This window comes from Tamandua tetradactyla, chromosome 10, assembly GCF_023851605.1.
Source record: "Tamandua tetradactyla isolate mTamTet1 chromosome 10, mTamTet1.pri, whole genome shotgun sequence".
Classification (NCBI taxonomy): domain Eukaryota; kingdom Metazoa; phylum Chordata; class Mammalia; order Pilosa; family Myrmecophagidae; genus Tamandua; species Tamandua tetradactyla.
The window spans coordinates 94,622,178-94,631,978 of NC_135336.1; the positions used below are offsets into that span (position 1 = coordinate 94,622,178).

Here is a 9,801-nt window from a genome sequence, read left to right on the forward strand (position 1 = left end):
TCCAGAAGTCACTGCGCGAGGAGTTGTTGTTTCCCTCGTCCCCTGCAGCACTCCGAAAGAAAAGCTCCTGCAGCGAATCGAACAGAAGCCGGCGAAGCCGCTGTCCTGGAGAGGAGGCTGCATCCCCCTCGCCCCTTGTGATTTCATCGTACGCGTGTGTGTTATGAACCACCGCCCCCAGCCCCCAGCAAAGCGCCAAGTCCTACCTGGAGCCCGCCCCGCCCCCACCCCCACCCCATTCCTCACCCCACCCCCAGTACCTCCACGGGGCTTTGCAACTCGGTCTGTTTGGGAAGAATTACTTGAATGGGTCACCTTTCTAGATCTTTCCACCCATGAATTAGGGAGCCCTTTTAGAAGTCGCCATTGGGTCCGCAAAGATGAATAATGAGGCAGTGCTGGGGGAGACCCCGACCAAAGGCTCGGGACCATGCTTCGGAGACGCATAAAGGATTCTGGGGCCACAAAGAAGGGACATCTTGCTCAACCTGCGAGTGAGAGGGGGAGGCGGCCAGGCAGGGACCGCACCAGCCCCTGGAGGAGGCGCTGGGCACACTTTTGCTTCTCCACGGGGTATGGGCTGATGTTACGAAACCCCTAACTCCTTAATTCCACGTGAGTCTTTACAATACATTCTCATTTTTCGGGGGAGCCAGGCCTCTTTCTGCTCCTTGCAATGGGAAAAAAACCTAATGAGCACAGTCCAAAATTTAGAATGCAAACTCTGAGGTTGGAGATAGAGGGCTGCGGGAAATGAGTTCCAAGACATAGGGGAGGGGGAGAGACAGAGAAAGAGGGAAAGGGAAAAATACAGATTTTTCTTCTTAAAGCAAAGTATGACGCTTTAGGAAGAGCATACTTGTTCCCCAGGAACAGAAGGGGAGGAAGGCGCCACCACCAGTCAAAAAGCTGGAAATTTCCAGCGGAAAAAGTGAGAAAAGACAAGCAATCCAGTTCCATTCTGCTGGTGGCCAGCTGAAGGTCCTGGGAAAATCTCCTAACTTCTTTCTCTGAGACTTAATTTTCACCTCTGTAAAATTGGCAGAATAATAATTCCTGCCCCATCTACCAAGTGCAGTCATTTGTGGGACTAAAATAAAATGAAATTATGTCTATGAAGCTGTTTGCAAAGAAATAACAGAAGGTTTTTTTTAATCCACATAAATAAACAATATATAAGCTATGTCATGCTAGTTCAATTAACATTGACCAGCCATAGCTGAATTACCACCCCGTCAATACGTTTACTAATGTAATCAAATATTTATTTAGCACCCACTTACTACGTGCCCAGCAGTGCTCAATGCCTGCAGATAAAGCACTCTTCAACATGCAAAAATCCTGGCTTTCTGGAGTTTAAAGGAGGCAGAAGGTGAGAAAAATACCGGATAATTTAGGTGGTTAAGTGCCATGGAGAAAAATAAAACAGGGCAAGGGGGTAAGGGCTTGGGGAGAGGGGAGTGATTTTAAAAAGGGTGATGATGAAAGACGTCGGGGAGAAGGTGAGCTGAGCAGAAATCTGAAGGACAGGAGGGCTTGAGCCCCATGGATTTCTGGGAGAAGAACATTCTGGATTGGGGGTGGTGGTGAATGATGGTAGCAAGGAAAGTAAGTATGGGGCAACTCTCAGAGGGTCTTGAAGGTGACGGAAAGGACTGGCTTTTACTGTGAGTGATGAGGCTTGCCGGAGGAAGGCACCGGCAAGCTCTTACCTGGCCAAAATGAAATTTCCTTTGTGGCTGGGATGCAGGCAATCAGCCAGCAACTTATCAGAAGCCTTGCTTTATATATAACCATGCTCTGGGGGATCGGGAGAGCAAAAGGAGGTATGACACAGAGCCGTGGCTTCCAGGAGACCACGATCCTGGTGCAAATAAAACCTTAGCTGGGAAAAGCAATTAGCAGTGAGTACAGAGCTGCTTTTTGGGTTGATGGAAAAGTTCTTGTAAGAAGGGCACTGAGGGTAGCAGGACATGAATGAATGAATGATGTTATTAACACCACTGGATTGTAGCCTTGGGAGGGATTACAATGGGTAATATTAGGTTGGATGTGATGTATGTCGCCACAATGAAATGAAATGAAATGAATAAATAAATAAGCCATTGGTGACTAATACCAGACAGTTTGTAACATTTGCTGAATTGGGCAGGGGGCTCTGAGGGAAGGAGGAGCTCGGGGCTTTGGAACCCCAGGGTCATGGGGGTGATGCCAGGAACAGAGTAGGTGCTCAGTGTGTGAACTCAGTGTCCCCCAGCCACATGGTGATAAAGGCCTGATGGGGAAGTTAATGACTCCGCCCATCACTGGATGGAAGATTTCCCCTGGGAAATTAGCAAACGGAATCTTGTGTCTAGACCTCAGCCTCTGCTTTGATGGGCCAGACAGGGTGCCTGGGAGTAGGCACAGTGGCAGATGCTCACTGCTCAAGAGGCCAGTTTCCTTCCCAGGTCTCTAACCCTCCTCGTTCTGTAATCCTGCCTGAGGCCTCTTGACCCCCACTATGTCTGGTGCCTTTGATGAAGTCAGTTCAGAAAATCCCACAATATCTTGCCATTCGGAATCCTTTGCAGAACCAGTCATTTGGCCCTGGGCTCCCTCTCATCTGCTCAAGAGTGCAATGATGAGGCCATCCAGACAGAAGGGCCATGCCCCCTAGCTGGGGCCATGCCTCCTCACCCAGGGACCTGCCACCTCCCCTGGGGACCTGCCACCTCCCCTGGGGGCGTGCCACCTCCCCTGGGGACCTGCCTCCTCACCTGGGGGCCTTCCACCTCACCCGGGGACCTGTCTCCTTACCTGGGGGCCTGTCTCCTCACCTGGGGGCCTACCTCCTCACCTGGGGGCCTACCTCCTCACCTGGGGGCCTACCTCCTCACCTGGGGGCCTATCTCCTCACCTGGGGGCCTATCTCCTCACCTGGGGGCCTACCTCCTCACCTGGGGGCCTATCTCCTCACCTGGGGGCCTACCTCCTCACCTGGGGGCCTACCTCCTCACCTGGGGACCTATCTCCTCACCTGGGGGCCTACCTCCTCACCTGGGGGCCTATCTCCTCACCTGGGGGCCTACCTCCTCACCTGGGGGCCTATCTCCTCACCTGGGGGCCTACCTCCTCACCTGGGGGCCTATCTCCTCACCTGGGGGCCTATCTCCTCACCTGGGGGCCTACCTCCTCACCTGGGGGCCTATCTCCTCACCTGGGGGCCTACCTCCTCACCTGGGGGCCTATCTCCTCACCTGGGGGCCTATCTCCTCACCTGGGGGCCTACCTCCTCACCTGGGGGCCTATCTCCTCACCTGGGGGCCTACCTCCTCACCTGGGGGCCTATCTCCTCACCTGGGGGCCTACCTCCTCACCTGGGGGCCTACCTCCTCACCTGGGGGCCTATCTCCTCACCTGGGGGCTTACCTCCTCACCTGGGGGCCTATCTCCTCACCTGGGGGCTTACCTCCTCTCCTGGGGACCTACCCCCTCTCTTGGGGGCAGAGCTCCATGCTGAAGGCACAGGACTCCGTCACTTCAGGGTCTCTCAGCCTTGGGCTTCCAGCTCTAGAACTGCCTTTTACCTCACTGGACAGGCCTGAGCAAGTCCTCTATCCTTCAGGGACTCACCTATGACTACCCCAAGCTCTGAAACCAAGACAACCTCAAATGCTTGCTGCACAGCTCAGCAGGAGCCAGGCTGCTCCAGGGATAAGAGGACAGAGAGGAGACATTGACAGAGAGGGAATGAAACACTGAATTTTATACTACCCATCATGTGGTAAAAGAAGTGGGAGTGGGGGAAGAATATATATTTAATTTGTTTGTATGTGCAAACAAAATCTCTAGAAGGATGCATAATAAATTAATAACATTGGCTGTTACTTAGGAGTAGAGGGTGAGAATTGAACAGATGGAGAAAGGACACTTTCCACTGTATAATGATCAATAGTTTTTGTTTTATTAACCATAATGCATTTACTTAAAAATTAAATAAATTAAAAATATAAAACATTTTATAAATTTTATTTTATTTTATACGTGCTCATGATTGAAGTCCATAAAATGTGCTCACAGCCACAGATAGGCCAGTGCTCGCTTGACCAGACAATTGGGCACCACCACTTGGCCAAGTTCACACATGAACCTGACCATGACACCCTTCCTCACTCCTGCCAAAGTTCCTTCACTTTCAAGGACTCCAGACAAATTGGGTCAAGGCCCATCCATCCGGGATCCATTTTTACCTCATCTTAATAGGGACTACAAAGATCCTATTTATAAATAAGTTCAAAGTCACCTGAACATGTTGTTGCAAGGACATGATTCAGTCCACAACAATCATTCTTTCCCTGTCTGAATTACGATGGCAACCTTAGTTGTAAAGCAGTTGACCATGTATATACATAAAATCTGTTTGGGGACTTTCTATTTTATTCAAAGTGTTGAAAATAATTGGTAATCGTGCCTTATTTCTCAGCTAGGGAAGAAAGAATTAATTATTTCATCATCAAGTATGACATTAGCTATACCTTTTAGAAATACTGTTGATCAGATTTAAGAAGTTTCTTTCTGTATCAGCCAGGACTCTCCAGAGAAACATAACCAATAGGATGCATGCATATATAAATGTAAAGAGATTTGTCTTATGGGATTTGCTCATGCAATTGTGGGGGCTGGCAAGACTGAAATCTGTAGGGTGTACTGGCAGGTAGTAACTTGGACAAGAACTGATGCTGCAGTCTTGAAATCTGGAAGCTCAGACTGGAGTTGAGGTAGGCTTGAGACAGAATTTCTTCTCAGTTTTTGCTCTTAAGGTCTTTAATTGATTGGATGAGCCCTTTCACATTATCAAGGGTAATATCCTTTATTTAAAGATAACTGATTATAGATGTTACTATAAAACACCTCAACAGTGACATCTAAACTACCATTTCACCAAACAACTGAGCATCATAGTCTAGCCAAATTAACATAATTAACCACCACATCCTCTAGACCTAGTCGGTGACAGTGTTGTTTTCAATGACCAGTTGTTGAATTTTATCAAATCCTTTATCTGTTGAGATAATCATATGGGTTTTCTTCTTTATTCTGTAAACAGGATGACATTGCATTCCTGGAATAAACCCCATCTGATCATGATGTGTTACCCTTTTTATATATTGCTGGATTCAGTTTGCTAACATTTTACTTAGGATTTTTATGTCTTCGTTTATGAGAGAATTGGCTTGTGGCTTTTTCTTCTTGTAATGTCTTTGTCAGGTTTTGGTTATCAATGGTGTTCCCTCTTTCTTTATTCTCTGGAAAAACTTATGTAAGATTGGTATTTTTTTTTTCCTTGAAGTTTTAGGCTAATTCACCAGTGGAGCCATCTGAGCCTGGAGCTTTTTTTGTGGGAAAGCTTTTTAATTAAATGATTAAATTTCTTTAACAGATTTATGACTAATCAGATTTTCTGCTTCTTCTTGTGTCCATTTTGTTAAGTTGTTTTTGAAAAGAAGTATGCCCATTCCATGTAGTTTGGCAAACATTGGTGTAAAGTTGTTCTTACTGGCCTCCAATTGTCTTTTAAACATCAGAAGGATCTATAGTAATACCTTCTTTTTCATTTGTGATATTATTAATTTGTGTCTTCTTTTTTCTTGTTAATCTTGTTGGACATTTACGTATTTTATTATTTTTTTGTAAAGAACCAAATTTCACTTTGTTGATTTTCTCTACTGTGTATCTTCTTTCATTTCACTTATTTTTAAAAAAAATTCCTTCCTTCTACTTTGTGTTTAATTTGTTGTTTTCCTACCTTCTTAAGATTCAAGCTTTTCCCTCAATTTTGGGTTTTGTTCACATGAAACTTATCCCTACAAAGGATAGGCTAAGCCTACTTAAAATTAGGCCTCAGAGTCACCCAGAGAGAACCTCTTTTGTTGCTCAGATGTAGCCTCTCTCTCTCAGCCAACACAGCAAGCAAACTCACTGCCCTCCCTTGCTCTACGTGGGACATGACTCCCAGGAGTGTGAATCTCCCTGGCAATATGGGACTGAAATCCTAGAACGAGCTGGGACTCAGCATCAAGGGATTGAGAGAACCTTCTTGACCAAAAGGGGGAAGAGAGAAATAAGACAAAATAAAATGTCAGTGGCTGAGAGATTTCAAACAGAGTCAAGAGGTTATCCTGGCAGTTATTCTTATGCATTATATAGATATCTCCTTTTAGTTTAAGGTGTATTAGAGAGGCTAGAGGGAAGTGCCTGAAACTATAAAATTATGTTCCGATAGCCATGTTTCTTGAAGATGAATGTATATATAGCTTTCCCAATGTGATTTTTGAAAACCTTGTGCCTGATGCTCCTTTTATATGTGGTATGGACAGATGAGTAAAAAATATGGATTAAAAATAAATAAATAAATAAATAACGGGGAACAAATGTGAAAACAAATTGCGTAGATTGAAATACTAGTGGTCGATGAAAGGGAGTGGTAAGGGGTATAGAAGAAAATAGGGGGAACAAAGATTAAGATATTAGGTAGCTGGAAATACTAGTGGTCAGTGAGAGGGAGGAGTAAGGGGTATGGTATGTACGAGATTTTTCTTTTTTCTTTTCATTTCTTTTTCTGGAGTGATGTAAATGTCCTAAAAAATGGTCATGATGATGAACATACTACAATGTGATGATATTGTGAGCCATTGATTGTACATCTTGTATGGGATATTTGCATGTTAAGAATGTTCATGTTTGTATGTTGTTTTGGTTTGTCAATTAAAAAAACTAAAAAAATAAAATTTGAAAAAAGATTCAAGGTTTTATGATTAAATTACAGTCTTATTTTTCTAAGACATACAGTTAAAGTAATAAATTACCCACTAAGATTTAATAAATCATCCTTTTCTTATTACTTATTTAGAAATGTTTTAGGATTTCTATTATGATTTCTTCTCTGAACCATATATATATATTTTAATGTGTGTTGCTTTATTTTCAATCACTTGGGGGATTTTCTAGTTTTCTTTCTATCAATTATATCTAGTTTAATGCCACTGTGATAAGAGGTCAATCTATTTGATTTCAAGTTTTTGAAATTTGTTGAGGCCAGCTTTATGGGGGAGGGTACAGTTTACTTTGATCTGTGTGCCATGTGTACTGAAAAGAATGCACACACTTGTTAGGTGAAGTGCTCTACAAATGTCAGTGAGGCCGAACTGGTTGAGGGTGAAATCCAAATATTCTGTGTCATTACTGTTTTTATGTCTCCTTGTTTTATCACTTACTGAAAGAAGCATGTTAGAATATCCAGCCATGTTTGTTGACTTGTTATTTCTTCTTTCAATTCTGTTTCATTTATATTTTGAAATTATGTTAATATTGAAATTATGCACACAAATTTAAGATTCTTAGGTTTTCTTGTTGAATAATTATGCTAATCCTTTTAACATAATAAAACATCTCTGTCTCTACTTATGCATCTTGCCTTAAAGTGTACTGTAATGGCATAAAACAAATTACACTTGCTGCCTCATCATCTTGCCTGGCTGGGCCCTGGTTTCCGCCTTTGACTTGCCACAGCTAGCAAGGCTGTACCTCCATGTGGCCTGGATGATAAGAGCTGCCCGCAGCTTCCCCAAATGGGAAAGTCTGCTTACACCTTTCACGCTGCACAGTCTAAAGCTGCCAGTCCCAGCATCTCCGGGAAAGTCCCACTCCTCCTCTCTCCGTCACAATAAAAGCCACAGTCCAGGACCCATATTTTCTTCTTCTCCCCACCTCCCCCACAGAGTTCGAGGTTAGGTCAGCCCCAGGGCCCTCAAATGCTCTCATTCTCCCCTGTCCCCTCCAGGTCTTTGATCTAGTAAAGTGGTCCGTTCCTGCATCCTCAGCTGTGTGGTTGGCTGTGTTTGCATCTCATCCCTGAAGAACTTCCGTTCCTGCATCCTCAGCTGTGTGGTTGGCTGTGTTTGCATCTCATCCCTGAAGAACTTCCGTTTAACATCTAAAATACATACGTTGTCTGATCTTAATATAGCTATATCAAATTTCTTTGAGGGAGTATTGTGTGCTATAATTTTCTATCCTTTCACATATATTCTAACTTTGCCTTTATATTTAATATGCGGTCACTGTAAAACACATGGGTCTCAGTTCTCTTTATTTAGCCTTACAACTTTTTCTTTTAATTAGAGTGTTCTGTATTTATTAAGTAATTACTGATATAATCGCATTAAGTCCTACCATCTTGCTCTTTGTATTCTATTTGTCCCATCTGTTCTTTTCCTTTGTTCCTCATTTCCTGCCTTTTTGCGTGTTAAGTGTATGTTTTTGTATGCTTTTTCTTATCTATTAGCTTTTTAATTATACTTTGTGTGGTTTCCCTAAAGATTTCATGATGTATCCCTAATGTATAACCCTCTATCTTACATTGGTACTTTTACATCTTAATTAATCATGCAATGCCTTGCAATAGTTTAATTCCATTTACTCCTTCCCCCACTTTGGAATATTACTGTCATATAATTTTACTTCTATATATGTCATGAAGCTCACAAACCATTATTTTGTGTGTATGCGTGCTTCAAACAGAAAATATTATTTTCTCTTCACTAGCTTGTTTATTCTTTCCAGTGTTCTTTATTCAGAAATTCAGTGCTTCTACCTAAGAACATTTTCCTTCAACTTGAAAAGATATTCTTTAGCATTTCAGGTAGTGCTTTTACCTTGGGGATGAATTCTTAGCCTTTTTTTTAGTTTTTTTTTTTGTCCCTGAAAACATTACTTTGTCTTCATTTTGAATATTTGTTTATTTTTGTATATAGAATTCTACCTTGATATATATTTTTCCCATTTATATATAAATGGGCACTTTAAAGATATCATCCTGTTGTGTTTTGGCTTCTGGGGTTTCAGTCGAAAAGTCAACCATCAATTTTTTCTTTTTAGGGCAGGGTATTTTTAAAAATCAATTTTAATATTGCTCCCTTGAAGGTAATGTGCATTTTTTTTCCTCTAGCTGTTCTGAGGATATTCTCTTTGTATTTGGTCTTGAAGTCCTTAAGTAGGACGTGCCTTATGTGGTTTTCTTTTTATTTATGCTTCTTGGGATTCACTGAGAGTCTGGATCAATGAGTTGAAGTTTTTCATTTTTGTATTAGAATATTCTTGGCTGTCATCTCCTTAAACATTGTTCAGCCCTTATTTCTGTATCCTCTCTTTCTGTGACCCCAACTATGCTATATTAGATCTTCGACTGTGTTCCACATATTATTTATGCTCTATTCTGTTCTTTTCATTTGTTTTTCTTTGTGCTTTATGTTGGATATTTCTAATGATCTATTTTTGGGTTTAGTAATCTTGTCTTTTGCACTACGCAGTCATTTACCAAAACCAACGAGTTCTTAATTTCAGCTATTGTATTTTAGTTGTAGAATGTCCATTTGATTATCTTTATGGGTTCTAATTATTTTCTTTAACACATTTGTCTTTTTTTTTGCAGAGGCTCCAGAAGATATCTTCCACCAGTGAGGTTTGCCCTTTTTTTTTCTGTTAGGCACATAAGGTAAAGAATGGATTACTTTAGTGTAATCAAGGACTGAGTTTGGTTGGGACTGGATTCTAGTTTGGTAAGAGGCATTTTACCTCTGGTTTTCCCTGCAACTTTTGCCTTTTGGAGGTTTGGAGCTAAGCAGCCATCCCAAGCAGGTTTAAATTTGGCAAATGTTTGGAAAATTTGTTGCAGAGTAGACTAGTCCTGTGCTTCGCAAGCCCTCTCCCTCTAATGGGATTTTGTTTCCTAAACACCTGCAAACCTGCAAGATACTTCAC

General features: G+C 42.3%; 1 long non-coding RNA gene across 1 annotated transcript; it reads left to right on the forward strand.

The window, feature by feature from the left end:
* The first annotated feature begins 234 nt into the window (after positions 1 to 234).
* LOC143648071 (uncharacterized) lies at positions 235 to 9,502 on the forward strand. Its single transcript, XR_013158343.1, has 3 exons — positions 235 to 615; positions 1,273 to 1,372; positions 9,473 to 9,502. It is a non-coding gene; the product is annotated as an uncharacterized LOC143648071 (long non-coding RNA).
* The last annotated feature ends 299 nt before the right edge of the window (positions 9,503 to 9,801 follow it).